We start from the raw sequence: 20744 nt of genomic DNA on the forward strand, positions 1-20744 counted from the left end.
ACCTTGAGTGATTGACAGGGCAGCAGGCAGGTCCAGAGCTGCTCTGCTTGCACCTGACCCTCTGTGAATCAGAGTGAGGGATGGGGAGGAGTCATCACAGTGAGGAGAAGAGAGGGACATGCCCCATGCCTCTGCATAAACCTCACTGAGTAATAATGGCAAGTATATAAAAGGTAATTCTGAGAAAAATATAGGTCGTAGACACATAAAAATGTACATGATCAGGATGAGGTACTGAGCAGCATATAACAGTTTTTTTTTTTTTGGGGGGGGGGGGAGGGGTCTGACAGGTACACTTTAAGCCTAATTAGCATACACCACAGGACACTTTCAAAGCTAATTTTCTACACTTTCAGATGGTCAGGAGGACACCGGGACATGGTAAGAAACCTTATTTTACCCTATATAACGTGTTGCCACCAATTATATAGGTAAAAGCTAGTGATAGGTTCCCTTTAAAGGGCTACTTTGGTGAAAAACATCTTATCCACTATCAAAAGGATAGGGGATAAGATGTCTTGAGCCAAAGTACCCCTTTAAGGATCACTGCTAACAGTATGGCTGTACAAAATGATGCCACACAAGAGCTAAACAGCTTCTTGTAATATCCAGTTGCATCACAGATATTGCATTTTAAGAAGTTTTTGTGAGCTTTACATGCAGTGCTAGATGCTTTAGCTAGTGCTTGTGATTCTGTATTGTCAGTAGAGATGAGTGAATTTACCGTAAATTCGATTCGTCACGAACTTCACGGCTCGGCAGTTGATGACTTTACCTGCATAAATTAGTTCAGCTTTCAGGTGCTCTGGCTGTGCTGGAAAAGGTGGATACAGTCCTAGGAAAGAGTCTCCTAGGACTGTATCCACCTTCTCCAGCACAGCCAGAGCACCTGAAAGCTGAACTAATTTATGCAGGAAAAGTCATCAACTGCCGAGCTGAGAAGTTCGTTACAAATCGAATTTACTGTAAATTCGCTCATCTCTAATTGTCAGCAGGGACAGTTCTTACCAGTGGTAAGTCCATGTGAAGCCCACAGTGACCAGTGAATGGCAAGCATCAGTTCTTCTGCTTCACAGATAATTGGGGCTTCATCTGGACATGTCACTGTCTAAATCACCCAGGTCCTGTCTGCAAACATCAAATTCACAAGCACTAGCTTTTGCCGCTGGTACTGCATGTAAGAACACTTTTGAGAAACTAGACCAAGGTTGTTCTTTTTCATGCTTGTAGTGACTTAACCTGAAAAGAGCTTGGCATTGATTCCCATAAATGTAGTATCCTTTTATCTCCATCAACCTATTGCTGACATATTTATAGCTGGCACTTAGCAATTATTGGATTAGGTGCATTGTTTATACCGCTGTGATAAGTTTCTCAGCATGTCAACAGTACCCAGCATAGGTAAGTTGAGTCCACACATCATATATATATATTGCTTTGTAAGAATTTGCCAGGGCGTAGTGCGTGTAACTATTTTAAATTTGTCTGCTGTCCAATAATGCGTATTTGGTGTGTCCGCCAAACATTTTACTTCCAGAGGAAAGCAAACTGTTCTAACACGCAGGTTGTGTGCTGGTATTCATGGATTTGTATCACACAGATCGTAAATCAGTCATCTTATCCTGGTGATTCTCCCAAATATTACTTTTTTTCTCTTCTTCTCCCAAGACGCATTGACTTCATGACATGCAATACAATGTTAGAATGATTTATTAATTGGCCTTAATAAAACATACTACACTTAGGGTGTAATCACAAAGTGCTGCTGTAAAACTATGGCAAGCCCTCGTGTATTCAAGGGGGACACTCTGGTGGAAAACTTTTTTTTTTTTTTAATCAACTGGTACCAGAAAGTTAAACAGATTTCTAAATTTCTTCTATTAAAAAATCTTAATCCTTCCAGTACTTATTAGCTTCGCTGCTGAATACTACAGAGGAAATTTTTTTCTTTTTGGAACACAGAGCTCTCTGCTGACATCATAACCACGGTGCTCTCTGCTGACACCTCTGTCCATTTTAAGAACTGTCCAGAGTGGGAGAACATCCCCATAGAAAACATATGCTGCTCTGGACAGTTCCTAAAATGGACAGAGATATCAGCAGAGAGCACTGTGGTCATGTCAGCAGAGAGCTCTGTGTTCCAAAAAGAAAATAATTTCCTCTGTAGTATTCAGCAGCTAATAAGTACTGCAAGGATTAAGCTTTTTTAATAGAAGTAATTTACAAATCTGCTTAACTTTCTGACACCAGTTGATTTAAAAAAAAAAAAAAGGTTTCCACCGGAGTACCCCTTTAACAGGCATTTTTCACTGCTGTTCCGCTGCACATTGAAAGCTGTGCCACTCTCCTCCACACCATTATGCACCATATGGACATACCCTTATTCATTTGGGTATGTGTTTATCTCTGCAGAAATAAGTTTTACAGTAATGTTATAGATGTTGTATTCTACCATAAGTAGCTTGTCCTGATATTACAAAACTACAGGATATTTCCACAATTCTGCAAAACAAGATACCATTGTAGAACATGTAACAGGTGACTTCCAGAGTTACATAAACAGAGCACCCCGCAGGTCTACTTTGTTCGCGCAAATCCCAGTAAAGTCAATGAAAGCTATGCAAATTGTGTAAATTAACTGCTTCTGTGGCTTTCCCGACCACTTACGGTTGCTGGAAAAAGCATAAGTAAGGAGATGGAGCAACCCCTTTAAGTAAACGTAGGGAGGACACACAAGCTACATGGCAATGGCCTGTATTTGAACCAAGGATTTAGGCAACAGAGTTAACCACCGAGCCGCCATGCTACCTTTTTTGTCCTTGCGCACTGCTTGTTCATAAAAGATATATTACAAACCTATGACACTTTCAACACAAATAGTGCATATGAACTCCATCATCACATCCAATTACTGTATGAATAGACCTCAGATCAATCCCACTAAATGTATGCAGACCACAGAAAGTCCTGAGTCTTACTTACCAATGGCCTATTGGCTCACATGGACTGGATAGCTTCTCGCAGTTGCCAATACATCAGATAAAGGTTCTAATATGCTCTGAACAGCTCATTCTGTTTTGTGCCAGAGTTGCTCTATTGGATAAACATCTGGGGACTGTGAAGGCCAAGAAAACCGAACACTTACGGTGATGTCTCTGGAACCAGTCCATGAGAATACAACTCTTGTGGATGGTGCATCGTCCTGCTGAAGGTGTGCTCTCACAGAGTAATAGCTGCTATAAAGGGATAAGCATGATCAGCAACACTTTTAGACAACCCCTACTGTTCAAACATCCATGCACAGATATCCCAGGATGTACCAAGTACTCATTACCTAAACCATTAGCCTGAGGATAGGCCATCAATATTAGATTGTTTGGGGGTTGACTCTTGGTAGCCCTCCTGATCAGCTGTTCTGAAGGGTTCACGTGCACTTTGATAAGGACTGAGGCCCCTTAATTGTTTTATGTGGCTCAGTACCGCTGAACACTAGTGTTGCTCGCGAATATTCGCAATTCGAATATTATTCGCGAATATCGCATATTCGCGAATTCGCGAATTTCGCGAATATAGCGCTATATATTCGTAATTACGAATATTCGTTTTTTTTTTTTTTTTTTTCACAGTACACATCACAGTGATCATCCCTCTCTGCTTCCAGCTTGTGTGGTGTAAAGAAGGCTCTAATACTACTGTGTGAGACTGGCGTGCGAAAATTCGCATATGCGAAAATTAACATATGCTAATTTTCGCATATGCGAATTTCCACATATACTAACTTTCGCATGCGCGTATTTTCGCATACGCGAAAATAAAACGAGAATATAACGAATATGCGAATATTCGCGAATATATGACGAATATTCGTCCATATATTCGCGAATATTCGCGAATTCGAATATGGCCTATGCCGCTCAACACTACTGAACACCAAGTTGTCCTCTTTAAGTTGGCTGTATTCCTTAATGGCAGTGGCCTATTTCTGCAGGATAATGCCCTAGCAACACTGCAAAAATTGGTCAGGAATGGTTTGAAGATCATGACAAATAATTCAAGGTGTTGACTTGGCTTTTAAAGTCCCCAAACGTCTCATCTGACTGGAAAAACAAGTCCAGTCCATGAAACCACCTGCCTTACAATTTATTTGGCTATAGGCTAGGGCAACACAGGGAAATGTGTCCTACAACAGCATATCTTATCTGTCGCACAACCAAAATATCTGTGTGACTTGATGTTGCGTCACTATATTAGGCTGCATTCATGCCTCGTTTTTACGTTACGGGTGGCGCATCGTGCTTGGGGAAGGGCAAACCGGACTCTCCTGTACCCCAGCCAGACGAGCGCTGAAATCCATATACTTTGAGCCAACCGGAGTCAAACGGTGACTCCAGTCGGCTCATTTTTGACCCATATGCAGTATATACCGTATACTACGGTTTTAGGTCTGGTAACAAAACCGTATACGGGTCCAAAATAAGCCGATCGGTGTCACGGTTTGACTCCGGTTGGCTCATTAAAGTAAATGGATTTCCGCGCTGGTTCGGCTGGGGTATGGGAGAGCCCGGTTTGCCCCTACCCCAGCCGGATCCAGCACCCGTAATGTAAAAAACAAGGTATGAATGCAGCCTTAGAAAGCAATTTTGCTGTTAAAAAATAGAAGTTGCATTCAGGTCAGTAATGAAAAACGTGTGTGCGACCAAAAATGCATTAAAGATGGACTTTTTGCGACTGTTGTGTCATGGTCATACTTTCATATCTAACATCATTAACTAACCTTACAAGCAACGTTGGATTTCTAAAATCTTTGTGTCACATGACCTGAGTCGCTATGTAGCTTGTGCCACTGCAGCCAGTCTTTGGCCTTAGCAATGTATGGCATTAGATAGGTGGGTATCTGCTAATGTGTTGGTGCCAAATACCACAGGACCTTTTCAGAAGTCTTGTGGAACAGAGGGGACCTACATAGTATCATACTGGTGGTTATAATGTTACAATTCATCTGTGTATTCTGAATCACTTTACAGTCTGGGAAAGCAGTAAACATACATGAAATAACAAACATTATAAAACACATACTAGAGCTATATTTACTAAAAGTTAAATAAATGGAGTGACAACCCAGCCCATGAGAGTGTACTGTATAAATTCTAAATCTATTTAAACAGATAAATGAGCACACAATGTAAGTATGCTAACCCTAATCCTATCCTTCAATAGTCTTGGGTTCTCTCCATATCACATTTAGCATGGCCCTGGCATATCCCAATGTAGCACACTATGCTTTCAGTAAAGTCCACATATTTCACACAGCATTTTTTATGTGTATTTTTGGCAGATGATTGATTTAAATGGAAAATGTATACTGAAGTTTATGCAGAGTACTGTGCCCATATTATTGTTCCCTTTTTGCATTGTGACAAATGTTTTTGGTCAAGCATTTTCAATATGCCTTAATAAATGACATGCACTTCAAATGTCAGCATATGCATCAGATTTTTTTCCCTTTGGGAAAAATATGATGTGTAAACATTCCCTCAAGCTGCTGATTTGCATATCATGGGGAAAATTAAAAAAAAAATGATGTGATATTTTATTGTGGTGTATTCTTTGCATACTATATTGTGTTATACTACAAAGAAAAAACACTCAAAACACATAAAAAAAGATGTAGGAATAAAAAATGTATTTCTTATGCTATGGGAACATACCCGTGAGGTGTATGGGTATGTTCACATGGCAGAATTCCGCATGAATATTCTGCACAGACATTACACGGCTGCAGAGTCCCAATGATTTTAATGGGATTCTGCTGCTCTCTTCACACGGCAGAATTTCCGCGGCAGCATTATCTGTACGGAAATCCTGATTGAACCTGTTCACTGTATTTGTGGATTCCACAAGGAAATGCATTTCAGTCTGAGATGGCGCATTTCGAGCACCTGCATGTTCTACCAGCGCTCTGTTGTCTGTGAAATGTCCACACGAAAATTTTCCATGAGGACATTCCACCATGTGAATATAGCCTATTAGTATACAAGGACATCATAAAGTGAGATCCTTTCTTAAGACCCCACCCACTATTAGCCAGAGCTTAGAGCCATGGAGATCACAGCCCCAACTCTGGAAAATACAGTACAGTCTTTGTTTCCTTTTCTTTTTTTCATTTTTTTTGCCAGGCATTGAAAGGGTTATACAGGGTTAAAAAAAAAAAAAAAAAAAAAAAAAAAAAAAATGATTCCTTAAAAAAAACAGCACCACACCTGTCCTCAAGTTGTGTGTGGAATTGCAGCTCACTTCAATTGAAGTGAAAATAACCAAGTTGTAATACAACACACAATTCCACAAACCGGACAGGTATGGTGCTGCCTTTTTGAAGAAATTAGCTCTTTTTTTCTATAACTGGATAACCCCTTCACATTTCAGTGCTGGCCATGTAATACCACATTTTTTCGACGTTTTCCTCGGCTATTAACTGGTTGCCAGATGTTTCAGCTGCTAAACCCGCAGTGATCAGCCAATAATGGGGACAACCCCATTAACCCCTACCCGCCCCAGGATGTATGCATACCTCCCAGCTTATGACATGTTCGAGCGACAGGATGTATGCATACGTCCTAGCGAACTCTTGCACAGCGTGATGCACTGCAGGAGATCTGCGGTGGGACTCAGCTGTCAATCACGGAGACCAGGATTGCGCCAGTTTCGGCAGAATTAACCATATAGATGCCGTGATCAGGGGGATGTACTGCCGGAGATGTGATATCACGTCATGCCACTGTGGTGGCCCCGTACGGGAGGTATTACCCCGTACCCTTGCTGCCCTGTCCGGTGTCCTCTCTTCAGTGTCCTCTGGGCCCCTTGTGCTTGTTTCTCCCCCCCCCCCTCCCCTGTATATATGTTTTGCTATGTTTTATATAGTGTTGTTGCTTTAAGAAATGTACCATGTGATTGTTGCCCAGGAGCTACCAGTGACCAGGTGATCCCAGGGGTGACCTATGGGCTCCCTGCTAGTCTCCTCATGTAAGCCCTGGAGGAGCTGTATCACAAATACAAGGGGCTAATGCCATCTGCCCCTAGGGTAATTCCATCTGCCCTTTGCACCACACCCTCTACCACACCACCTTGTGATGTTTCGCCACACCCCCTACATTCATGTCTATGGGAGGGGGCATGACGCCACGTTTCTGACTGCGGAAACCCAGCATTCTAAACATACTGTTTAGAATGCTCGGTGCTGCACGGAGGTCGCGGGGGATCCCAGTGGCGGGACCCCCGCAATCAAACATCTTATCCCCTATCCTTTGGATAGGGGATAAGATTTCTGTGGGCGGACTACTCCTTTAATGTGTCTAAGAAATTGTGTCTCAGCTGACTTAGGCCGCATTCATACAGCAGAATTTCTGCATAAATTTATAGCCAATACACTTCAATAGGATTTTGCTGTCCCATTCACACAGCAGAATTTCAGCTGCAGAATTTCCCTACAGGAATTCCATTGAAGTGAATTGGTTATAAATTCATGCAGAATTCAGTGCAGAAATTCTGTTGTGTGAGCCCGGCCTTACAAGATGACATCATAAACATCCCCATGCAGCTCTATCTGTATATTGCTGCTATCTCAAAGGGATCAGTATATATAGTAGTTATGTGCCTCACCTGATGCTGTGTTCACATATTACATTTTTGATGCATTTTTGCTTAGATTTTCCTAAAATCACTACAAAAGTTGTGCTATTTATTGCAATTGAGCAAATTTTGGAAGATCGCAGCAAAAACACGGGCCAGGATGCTGTTAAAACTTGTCAGAAATGCACTAAAGTGCAATGTTTGAACACAGCCTTAAGATTTCAAATCTTTGTGAAACTCCTCAGTTGTGATTATCGGTTGAATCACTTTGTCCTCATGGCAATATTAAGATCATGCATGAAAACTGCTTGTAGTGTGAACTGACACTTACCCATTTATGAGTCTCTGCAGTTTAGGCTTCTGCTTGCTAGAGTCTAGCCCTGTGATTAGGTTGGCCTCATTAGGTGAATTGTACCACCCCCTCTCTCTGTAAAGCCAGTGCATTCATGGGAAGTATTGGCAGCAAGGAAATCATTTATGTTATTAAATAGGAATTAGTATGGCTTAAAACCCTTGCCTGTCACATCAGCCAAAATGGGTGTACACAACTCATAAGCAAGGACCTCTACATCTCTAATAATAGCCTATGCTGCACTACCTATACAAAAAGAAAAAAATCCTGGAGTGTTTCTTTAAGTTGCTGGTATAATAACATATTATTATCTGTTATGGAATGTCCCATTGCAGCTATTACTGATATGTAGTTTGCCAACACATAAATGTAATGTCCCAGTACAGGTACATGGTCCTATACTACCTGTAGGCACTGTCAGGTTGAGTCCCTCAGTGAACTGGGGGCTCCCCTGCAGGATCTCCTCTTTTTTTTTCCCCTCCCTGTTGTTGTATATGGTGTGTATGTCACTTTAATGTATAGACAGGATACCTATGTCTAGATAGTATACATGACCTGTGGGAGATCTCAAGGACCTGTGAGTAAGTCTGTCACATGTTATGCAGTCACATGATCTGTTGTCACATGTTCTCCCAGAGAGCACCAGCTTAACCTATGACCCACAGCTTGACCAATGGGCTTTAGTCCAGCCCCCCACTATATAAAGGGGTGGCCATTTGCAATTCGCTCTCTTGGATCTTACCATCTAATCTGAGAACAAGTCTTTGCTGAGGAAGCTACCAGAGATCTCAGGACAAGTGTTCAGCATTTGGAAGACCACAAAGCTAAAGTCTATCCAGTAAGTCTACAAGTCTATGTCTGCTGTCACTGAAACTAGTCAAGTCCTGCACAAGTCAAAGTCAAGTCTAATTACAAGTCAAAGCAAGTTTATTACAAGTATTGGCCCAGCAAGCTGCGGGGTCCTCTGGGTATTGGCCACCTCTCTGGGAAATCTGGCCTTAGCTGTGAAGATAATTACACCTGTCTTCTACTCAGTAAAGCCTCCGTTTGACCCGAAGTGGTTGTGGACTCTTAATTCACTACTAGCCCATGGGATAGCGGAGAATCCAGGCGTGTGGTGTTCCAGAACCCGAAAACCTCACTGATGTCACGAACACACACGGGTTAATACCATCCGACCCTCAGGTTAATAACATCTGATCCCACCATTCACACCGCAACACCCGTGGTCCCGCCATTTCACCACAGTGGCACACCACATAAAATTCACTACAATGTTTAAATATGGAAATATATAACTTGTACTGAAAAGGGTTGTCCAGTGTTAATAAAATTTCACCTATGGGTAGAGGCTTGCTAAAAAAAAAAAGAAAAGAAAAAAAAGCTTATACATACCTTCATGGCTCCCCACAGGTCTCCTGGTGGCCGGGTGTACCATCCACAGGCCAGTGTCTCTACTTCTCCCAGAGCTGCAGAGCGTAGCATCTGCAGTGATGTATCTCATAGCACAACTCCCCCAATCACTGACTGAGGTGGGACACCACTGCGATCATTGACTGGTGGAGCAACGCTATAACTTGATGTCTGCAGCACTGGAAAGAAGAGTGTCTTCTCAGATTCGGCAGACACCAACCTGTGGACGGGGTGCCCCAACACCGAAGACCTGCAGGAAGCCAGGAATGTACATATAAGCTGTTTTTATTTCAATAACAAGTCTCTGCCCATACGTAAAATGTTATTCACACTGGTTGCAAATGAAACAAACTTATCCTCAGTACTTTCTATCTATACAGTGAAGGAATGTAATAGCTATAGGGCGTTAGGTGTAAACAATCCAGCACTGCTTGTCTGTGAGCTCATACTGTAGTGTTGCATAACTGGTAAATGTAAATCGCACTGTGTAAGTGATGGTTATCTTCTAATTTCTTTTAAAATATTATCTTGCATTTATTTAAGGACTGCTATCTAAGATTTTCTCCAAGAGGAGGTGCTGGCTGGGCATTCCAGGGTATCTGATCGGGCATTAAAGAGGTATTCCGTTGCTAGTATAAAAATCTATTTGGTGGTGGGTCCTAGAAAAAAAAAAAACTATATCCTTAAGTAGCCCTGGTGTCCCACTGGCCCCACGTCGCTCACATTTGGCTACGTCCAGTCCCCCCGATCTTTTGTCGACTTCTTGCCTCCAAGATGAGTACTTGGTGACTTGCCTGTTCTGCCTAACACTAGCTAAGATAAAACACCACTGCGGCCAGTCATTGGCTGAGCTGGCAGGTCCTGCACCCAGCACTCGTCCCAGAAGCAGGAAAAAGATAGAAGATTGGAGGACCAGATAAAGCTAAACAGAAGCTGTGGAGGACTGGGGCTAGGTAGGTTTGTTTTTTCTTCTTTTTTATGGGCTCCAGCATCATATTAATTTTACAACTTAAATACAATTGGGAAACTTCATCAAGGCTTTAGTGTAAAGATTGAAAATTTTTGTTTAAGCCCCATTTTGCGTAAACATTTGCAACTTTCCCTGTGTTTTACATAAAAAATTGGTGCACAAAAATGTGCAACTTTTTAATGCCAAATTTTTGTGTGCAATAATTGATAATTGATAAAATGTGCACTATATCATACTAATTATTTTTATTTCATGAGGATCTTGTCTGACAAAGGTTGACAGGAAGAATCAATAACTCCAATCTCAATCTCTTTCCAGTATGTGGCAGATTTTGTGAGGTCACAAAACCAATGTGTTGTGGATTATCTATTTTGAACACCCCCTCTAGCATCACATTGATCTATGAAATCTGCACTCTTTCGTCACAGCCTACCTAAAACTGTATCAATTGCTGACTGACAGCCGGCACCAAAGCCTAGAGGCAGTGGGGGAAGGGGCGCGATGGGACCTCCATGCCATAACTGCTTAAATGTTGCGATGTCTAAATGACTGACAACATTAACGGCAGGTGCCCGCTGCACATAGCAGCCTGTACCTGCCAAGTATGATGCGGGCTCCCAGGAGCGTGTCATACTCCTTCAGACGACCCATGACATAAATGTATGTCAATGGTCAGGAAGGGGTGAGTTTCTTAGAAAGCAGTGTGCTGTGGTTCAGGCTAGTCATCCCAACAATGGGAAAGGCTTCAGTATTATGCCCTCACGGACAGCTCATTAGGATATACCATTGTCCATCGGCGTCATTCTGACCCTCATCCCTTATTTCAGGCCTCATTACAGACAGTTCTGACTATTCTTATTGGCTGACGCTCTTGTCCTTCACACGTAATGAATCCCAGAAGGCAAGAGGAATACCTCAGGAAAGGTTGTGCATGTTGAGAGCGTCAAAAGTCCAAGCTGTCATCCTGGCCATCGGGCAACTTCATGTACACAGGTCACAGGGCTGACAACCTAGGCGCCAGAGTGAAATTCTTAGTTGCCATGGTGACCTGGCACCTGGGATTTGTCAAGCGCTGCCATGCAGCAATGTGCTGTGACTTCTGCAGTTTTTACATGTGCCAGAATATCAATTCTACCAGCCCTGTGTGTGCTAAAAGGACACTCGGCATACACTATGTACATAGGGGCCTAGAGATATGTTTTGCTTGTGTGCCAGTAGCATTTATATGCTCAGTGCGAATTAAAAAACAATATGTGAACCGAATCTTTCATATGTGACACTTGACATTAGTATTTTTAATCTCGGCACAGCAGTGCAATGTATATGGTGAGAGATATAGAACAAGATTTGCTTCTTTCTAGGTGTTACTTGTACTGTAGTAGAACCGACCTCTGCAGGCATTTAAAGGGGTACTCCATTGAAAAACTTTTTTTTTTTTTTAAATCAACTGGTGCCAGAAAGTTAAACAGATTTGTAAATTACTTCTATTAAAAAAATCTTAATCCTTTCAGTACTTATCAGCTGCTGTTATGATCCACAGGACGTTCTTTTCTTTTTGAATCTCCTTTCTGTCTGACCACAGTGCTCTCTGCTGAGTAGGAGCAAATCCCCATAGAAAACCTCTCCTGCTCTGGACAGTTCCTAAAATGGACAGAGGTGTCAGCAGAGAGCACTGTGATCAAGCAGAAAGAAAGTTCAAAAAGAAAAGAACTTCCTGTGAAACATAATAGCAACTGATAAGTACTGGAAGGATTAAGATTTTTTAATAGAAGTCATTTACAAATCTGTTTCACTTTCTGGCACCAGTTGATTTAAAAAAAAAAAATTCCCAGTGGAGTACCCCTTTTAAAGGTGTTCTCCGGTGCTTACACATCTTATCTCCTATCCAAAGGATAGGGGATAAGATGCCTGATCGCGGGAGTCCCGCCGCTGGGACGCCCGTGATCATGCACGTGGCACCCCGTTTGAAATCAGTCCCCATGTGACGTCACACTCCGCCCCTCAATGCAAGCCTATGGGAGGGGGCGTGATAGCTATCACGCCCCCTCCCGTAGGCTTGCATTGAGGGGCGGAGCGTGACGTCACATGGGGGGAGGCGTGACGTCACACGCCTACGGCCCCGTAGTCACCCGTAGTCAGACTCGGAGAGAACACGTTCCGGGGACCGATTACAAACAGGGTGCCGCATGCATGATCACGGGCGTCCCCCAGCGGCGGGACTCCCGCGATCAGGCATCTTATCCCCTATCCTTTGGATAGGGGATAAGATGTGTAAGCACCGGAGAACCCCTTTAAGTCTTTGGTGAGCTAGCTTGCCTCTGTTTTCTAGTGGAAAGAGAGTGGTATACATAAAAGAAAAGGATGTCCTTTAGCAAATATTGATATCGGCCTCATATAATGGTGTTGTTACCCCAAGATCAGAAAGGTTATTTATTTCCCCTTGCTTTTTATGACCCATTGGTCAATAACCCCCTCCATAAATTTCCTGACAATGTAGTTCTCTAGAGAGGGGAGCTCTGCACATATTCTTACCTTTAGAAAAAAGAATGGGACGAACCAGGGCCATAGAAGCTGCATGGTCTGCCACTATGGGACATACGCCCTTGGAGAGAACAGGTCACTACATACACGTAGCAGCAAAGTGAATAGGCTGCTTTGTACTGTACACACTGAGGACTTTATGCCCGCTGCTGTGTTACGTTACTCTTTAGTTGGTTGGCTTTGAACTGCTAGGAGTTAGAATTTCCTGTGGTTGAAATGCTTACTGTAGCTTTGTTGGTGTCAGCATTTGTAATACAAGGAAGTCTTTATAAGCGTAATAGACACGCAAGTACCTTAGTTGTTTTTTTCTTTCTTTTAAGTAAATGTTGCCTTCCTGCCCTGCTCATGCCATTTTTGGCTGCCTTAGTCGTTTTGATTTTAAGATGGTAACATTAACCAAACTTCTTGTATGTTCTTGTTACTTAAAAATTTTCTTTCAAAAAAAGTTTGGTTTTTAAGCAAATTTAAACAACCTATAAGTTTTCTCTGCAATTCTGACTTTTAGTTTAGCCATTAACCTGTAACATTGTAATAGATAACTGTGCTTCACAAGAGACCATTGAGGCATGTCTATGACTACAGTAGAGTCTGACGGCTGTAAGAATAATACCATGAAGTGACACTTCTACACTTAATTATATATAATGGGTTAAAAAACCGGACAAGCAAAAGGAAGGTGTCATACGTGTATAATGGAGGTGACATACATGTATTAGGGAGGTGGTGTACACGTATAAGGGAAGTGGTGTATGTGTATTAGGAAGGTGGCGTGCGCATATTAGGGAGGTGGTGTACGCATATAAGGAAGGTGGCGTATGTGTAAGGGAGGTGGCGTACGTGTTTTAGGGAGGTGGCGTACGTGTTTTAGGGAGGTGGCGTACGTGTTTTAGGGAGGTGGCGTACGTGTATAAGGGAGGTGGCGTACGTGTATAAGGGAGGTGGCGTACACGTATAAGGGTGGTGGCGTACACGTATAAGGGAGGTGGCGTACACGTATAAGGGAGGTGGTGTACACGTATAAGGGAAGTGGTGTATGTGTATTAGGAAGGTGGCGTGCGCATATAAGGGAGGTGGTGTACGCATAAAAGGAAGGTGGCGTATGTGTAAGGGAGGTGGCGTACGTGTTTTAGGGAGGTGGCGTACGTGTTTTAGGGAGGTGGCGTACGTGTTTTAGGGAGGTGGCGTACGTGTTTTAGGGAGGTGGCGTACGTGTATAAGGGAGGTGGCGTACGTGTATAAGGGAGGTGGCGTACGTGTATAAGGGTGGTGGCGTACACGTATAAGGGAGGTGGCGTACACGTATAAGGGAGGTGGCGTACACGTATAAGGGAGGTGGCGTACACGTATAAGGGAGGTGGCGTACACGTATAAGAGAGGTGGCGTACACGTATAAGGGAGGTGGCGTATGTTTATAAGGGAGGTGGCGTATGTTTATAAGGGAGGTGGCGTACGTTTATAAGGGAGGTGGCGTACGTTTATAAGGGAGGTGGCGTATGTTTATAAGGGAGGTGGCGTACGCGTGTAAGGGAGGTGGCGTACGCGTGTAAGGGAGGTGGCGTACGCGTGTAAGGGAGGTGGCGTATGTGTATTATGAAGATGATGTACATGTTCGTTTTATTACACATTTGCTGTACAATCACTTAACCAGCAAAAATTTGCTGTGTGCCATATCAAGCCATACCAAAATCCTGAAATATGTCAATACCCAACTGTTTAAGGAGGAAGTGTATCTATAATAGTATAGAACCACACGCTCTGTTTGGCTACACATTTCATACAAACCGTACAAACTTTGATACAGTTAAATAGCTTCTAAGTAATATTACACAAATGTTACCTTTTAGTTGCCAACCAGAGAAAATATTCTACTGTGTGGATAACTTGCATAATAATCAGATAAATGTAACCTAAGGAATTTGTATAGCAAGCGAGGCAACATAAAGCAATGCATGGTTGTGTTAACATTGACATCGCATGGAGTTGAACTTTGTAGCAAAAAGCTTCTTACATTTTGTACAAGGTGGAGGGGGTGGGGGGGGGGGGTCTCACACTTTAGATGGCAAACTAGAACCCTGCAGTTAAGGCTGAGCATGTCATAGTTCTAGCAGCATACTGATTAAACTGATGATATTTCTCTATTGGTAGGAAGACAAGACATAAGGGCCTGTTCAGACCTTTCTGTTTCTACTTTCTCTCCTTTCTCTTCCCCTTTTCTCTTGTTCTCTCCTCTTACTTGTGAGGGGTGCGCTGTTTTCCTTACTTTATGTCGAGCTGATGACAATGTGGTTACTATTTACTTCCCTATGAACCCCTTTTTTTTCTTCTCCTGTACCCATCTGCTTTCTTTTTGGAAATGAGAAAAGGCCAGTTACATAAATGTTCTTCATTCAGAGTATATGGCCTGTACTGTCAGTGTAGTGAGTCACCAGGCTGTCATCACTGGCTGGCGCTGACATTTCTTCTTCTTCGCCCTCCTGCACACAGCACCAGGTGATGCCCTCCTGGGGAATCCCTATTGTCTGGATTCAGCTGGTAGACAGTTCTTGCCTCAGGCAGGTTAACTCATATAATAGCACCTCAACTCTCAGCTTATTTTATAAAGTGATGACATGAAAAGTCTATTCTGCTTTGTGTAGTAAAAGTATTAGCTAGTTTTTTATTTTTATACACTAAACATTAAATGCTGATTCATTTTATTTCAATTTAACGTTTCTCAGCTGATCACATATGTATCCATCAAAAGATGGTGACGCTCCAGTAAGTCAGTGTGTGTTAGAGACTCCTAGGGAAAGAGGAGACCTTTAGTTCTCTGATATTTGTAGGCTATTCCCCCACTCCAGGACCTCCTGTGTACGAACTACTGACTGATGTCTGGTACATTATGTGTAAGGCTTCTTTCACACTGCCGTTAGGACACAGCAATTTGGCCTCCATCGGGGGAGCCGGGGAGAATAGTGGGAGAAAAAATACTGTTTGCGCAATCTTTTTCTCCCGCTATTCCCGTCAAAAAACAACGGTGCTCAACGTCAGGACCCGTTGTTGCCCGTTGTGCCCCGGCATGAGAACGGCCGTTAAAGTCACAAAAAAAGAGACTTTAACGGCTGTTCTTTACGGGGAGCAACGGCAGTGTGAAAGGGGACTAAGTTTGTTCCATGAATATTAAGACTATGAGGGAAATTTATCAAAACCTGTGTAGAGGAAAAGCAGTGCAGTTGCCCATAGCAACCAATCAGATTGCTTCTTTCATTTTTGAAAAGGCCTGTGCAAAATGAAAGAAGAGATCTGATTGGTTGCTATGGGCAACTGCACTGCCTTTTCTCTACACAGGTTTTGATAAATCTCCCCCTATGTTCCCATCAGCATTAGAAATTCAGGGAGCTCTGTTCCCTAATTCAATTGAAATGCCGGGACTTGAATGAAGAGCAAAATCCTGCACATCAGGTTTTTTTCTCTGCTAAAATGCTGAAAAATAATGGACATCTAACATCAGGATCTGTTGGTGTCTGGGGTCGCATCCACCATCCAGCCCAGTTATGAGCTCTGTAATGCTGATGTGAACATAGCCTAACAGCAGTCTGGATCTTCAGTATAGTTTACTTGCATTACCCACGAGTCAATGCTGCTGAAGGCATTCTTCATATAAAGGGGGGGATCATATGTCAGGAAAGTTGACAATATCTCCCTAATAAGGTTTCCAGGTAGACAAGTATCCAGTACACAAACCAGACACCCTCCTTTATGTGGCTGCATCATCATATTGTAGTTACGTCTTCTTGATCTGTAATTTCTCTTATCCACTGTGTAAACTCTGCTGTCATTTGTGAACACCTTTGTGTTAGAATACTTTCACACTGCCAGTGCACCCTGTTGAGAAAGACCATTGAAGGGGTACTCCACTGGCCAGCGATCGGAAGTAAATTTTCTGAACACTGTTTTCATGCTGCAGGGGGGTTGACCATGCCCCCTCATGACATCATGACCACGCCCCCTCAATGCAAGTCTATGTGAGGGTGTGACTGCCATCATGCCCCCTCTCATAGACTTACATTGAGGGGGCATGGTCATGATGTCCAGAGTAGGAGAAAATCCCCATAGCAAACATATGCTGCTCTGGACAGTTCCTAAAATGGAAAGAGGGGTCAACAGAGAGCACTGTGCTCGTGATGTCAGCAGAGAGCACTGTGTTCCAAAAATAAAAGAATTTCCTCTGTAGTATTCAGCAGCTAATAAATACTGGAAGGATTAAGATTTTTTAATAGAAGTAATTTACAAATCTGTTTAATTTTCTGGCACCAGTTGATTTAAAAAAATGTAAAAAAATAATAATAATAATAATAATTTCCACCGGAGTACCCCTTTCAGCTCTCTCTCTCTCTCTCTCTCTCTCTCTCTCTCTCTCTCTCTCTCTCTCTCTCTCTCTCTCTCTTTTTTTTATCCTTTAACGGCCGTTATCTGGTCAGGGCACAGCAGGCAACAACGGGTGCCTATGGATCCCATTATAGGCAATGGGGTCCATCAAGCTGCCGTTGTTTTGGAGCAGAAGTAGCGGGAGAAAAAGATGGCGCTTGCAGTATTTTCATCTCCCGCTATTCTCGCCGGTTTCCCTGACAGTTGTCATGTCATAACGGCAGTGTGAAAGTAGCCTTATACAGCAAAGTAGAATTTCTTAATGTTGAGGTCCAGGATTGATGCATTTTCAGCTTCTAGTTTTCTAATACACATAGACTGAATGTTGTGAATTTAGGGAACATGTAAAGTGTATAAGGAGCTTGTATGAACAGCCTAGTGTAAGATGCCAGATACATTTCAGGAAAGTGAAGCTCCTTCTGCCTCCTTGGTTCCTTACTACTCCCCCCTACACAACCCCTCCCTTGCCCATTAATAAGATGGACATTCCTGGCATGTCACAGGAGACTGGATAGTTTTGGCAAGCAGGAGTTTTCTCAGCTGCTTGTTCACCTATTTGCAGGCCAAAGTATTAACTTTTGCAAAAAGGGGGAGATTGCCAGGGCCGAATGAATGTGGGACAGACGAACAGTAGAGTTCTAAGGAGAGAGAAGAGGACTGTGGACCTGGGGTATGTACTTCTGTCTTTTTACTTGTATGATTACAGTCCTGATGATAATTATGGCTCTGCTACATCTGTTGGGAGTTTTGTGATAAAAAACAAACAAACACTGTGCAGTAGTGTACAAAGACACTAAGAACTATAGGACAGAATTATGCATAAAGATTGTTTAATAATGTCAGCCAGCTGATGCCCTGGGTGTGACTGAGTAAAGTCTTTGTACACAGACCGTCCAAAGTGGAAAAGTCACAATTGCCAACTTGCTTGTTTGCTCAGACATCATTGTGAGCTGTGCCTTATACGTTCCCCAGCTTTACCTTATTTGTCTAGATTGGGAATAGCGGACAGACACTAGCAGCTCTGCTTATTACAACATGTTCACTTGCTGCGGATTTTTGGCAGATTTGATTTTCCCAATTAACCTCAGTCAGGAAGTCAAAATATCCAGCATAACTGCAGCAAATCTGCAGTGTGTGAACATACTCTTGGGGCTCGCACACATGGAAATATTCCACACTTTGTGCATCATTGAGCTGCAAGGGGCATAAATTAAAGGAGATCTGTAGTGCTCTGAACTTTATCCCCTCTCCGAAGGATAGGGGGATAAGTTTTAGATCGTGGGGGTCCGATCGCTGGGGCCCCGCAATCTCCTGTACGGGGCCGCGGCAATGTCCAGGAAAGGGGGTGTTCCGTCCCCGCATGATGCAGCAGCCAGGACGCTCCTCCATGAATCCCATAGAGATAGGAAGGAATGCCCCCTTTACTGTGCATTGCCACGACCCCGTACAGGAGATTGCGGGGGCCCAAGCGCTCGGACCCCCACGATCTAAAACTTATGCCCTATCCTTCGCATAGGGGATAAAGTTCAGACCACTACAGATCTCCTTTAAGTTTCATAGGACCTTCAGAATGTACTTCACAGAAAGTGATATGTTCCTTTTTTTCTGCTTGGTTTCCTGTCTCCCATTGCAGTCAATTTAGATTGTGTTTTTTGGAGTGAAAATCGGTACAGCTTCCACCTCAAATACAGTTACTAACTATGGGGGGAATTTATCATTGGTTTTGTGGTTTTGGGGTGCACATTTGTCTCACAGTTTGTCTCAGATTCTGTTTTGAGACTTTTCATTGCGACTTTTGCTTAAAAGGTGTTTCTAAAAGAACATACCAAGTCATTTTTCAGGTGATATCCTGCAGTGGTAAGAAATTCATGATGTGCAACTTTTCAGTTTGTCACATCTTTTGTCGCAACTGCGCTTAATTAGGCGCAAATCTACACCAGCTCTTACTTGGCTTACAAAACTGACTGCTCTCTGCTGACATCTGTCTGTCTGTCTCAGGAACTGTCCAGAGCATGAAAGGTTTGCTGGGGGGATTTGCTCCTACTCTGGACAGTCCTGAGACAGACAGAGGTGTCAGCAGAGAGCACTCTTGTAAGATAGAAAAGAACAACTCCAGCAGATGATAAGTACTTGAAGGATTAAGATTTTTTTTTTTATAGAAGTAATTTACAAATCTGTTTAACTTTCGGGATCCAGTTGATATGAAAAAAAATAGTTTTTAACTGGAATACCCCTTTAAGGGCTTTTCTGACCCCCCTAATTTGGCACTGGCAATAAATGATTAAAACAAAGGTTAAATTACCTTTTTTATTATGTGCCATTCCTGTCTGTGTCTTGTTACTGCTGGGTGGCCATTTTTCCTTCCCTGGCACATGACTATGACATTGTATAAAAGAAAACCTTTAACAACCTCATCAGTGATTCTCATAAGCATTTTGCTGTACACAAACACTTGGATTTTTACCACCAAATCAATATGGCATTGGCGTCTGACCTCAAAACATAATTACTGATTTCATAACTACAAAAATTGGCACATGCCAATGATAAATAGGGTGGATCCAGTGTCTATTGTGGTGCCAAATCGTGTAAATTATATATTAATTTGGTGAAAGCTATAAGAGGATAGCTATACTGACTAAAGTGTTTTCTGTCTATTCTGTTCATCTGCCATAAGATAATGCCCTCTGTGCTTTACTTTTATGAGTTGTTTTTTTCTCTAACACTCTCAATTGACATCTTCTTTGTTCTCTCAGTAAGTAATATCCGTATGCAGTATTGTTCCATATCCTGTTAAAGAAGCCCTGACAAGTAAAACCAGAAAAAAATCCTTTTGTAACACATAAAGGCAAAATTAAAGTTCCCAGCTGGATAAAAACTTTTTCCTTTTTTTATTTTTTACTTCAAAAGCTATGCAGCAGAATCCCATTTACAGCAATGTCTGAACCTAGCCTAAATCTCCTCTCCATGCTGCAGAAAATAGATTTTCTCCATTGATTTCAATAGGGAATTCAGATATATATGCTGTGTTTACATCAGGTTTGTCTGATGCAGAGGTGCGGTTTACTTCAATACACCAATACACATGGTGCTGTTTGTAACATCTGGCTCTGGCCAAACACGAAGAGTTTAATGACTCTAGTTGGGCTGGAGCTGCTGGGAGCTCACCTGTTTCGTCTGGGTGTGGTTCTCAGTTCTGCTACCTATGAGGGAGGTGTATCCCTGATCACCTGCCTATACAATCTAGAAGCAGTGATCAGTTCATTGTTTGTGAAAGGTTATTCCTTTGGCTTTTACCTTGACTCTTCTCTTGCGCTATGTTCCTGTACTCCACTATTTCCTGGTACCGACCTCGGCTAGACTAACATTGATTTAACCGTGTGTGTCTTAGTGTATCTGTTAGTTTGTGTGCCTCCAGCTGTTTCCCTACTCCTA

General features: G+C 42.6%; 1 protein-coding gene across 4 annotated transcripts in view; it reads left to right on the forward strand.

The window, feature by feature from the left end:
* The window catches only part of LOC130290669 (ligand of Numb protein X 2-like), a 100916-nt gene that overhangs the window by 3287 nt on the left and 76885 nt on the right, over positions 1 to 20744 (forward strand). Inside the window, exon 1 of one of the 4 annotated variants that reach the window (XM_056538611.1) lies at positions 8797 to 8816. The exons of 1 other annotated variant lie outside the window; for it this stretch is intronic. The gene's annotated coding sequence lies outside the window, so the exon portion shown is untranslated. Of the gene's footprint in view, positions 1 to 8796; positions 8817 to 9894; positions 10010 to 17839; positions 17980 to 20744 lie in introns of those variants that run through there. 2 more of the 4 variants (XM_056538606.1, XM_056538603.1) reach the window with 2 other exon arrangements.

The sequence above is a fragment of the Hyla sarda genome, chromosome 9 (assembly GCF_029499605.1).
Source record: "Hyla sarda isolate aHylSar1 chromosome 9, aHylSar1.hap1, whole genome shotgun sequence".
Classification (NCBI taxonomy): domain Eukaryota; kingdom Metazoa; phylum Chordata; class Amphibia; order Anura; family Hylidae; genus Hyla; species Hyla sarda.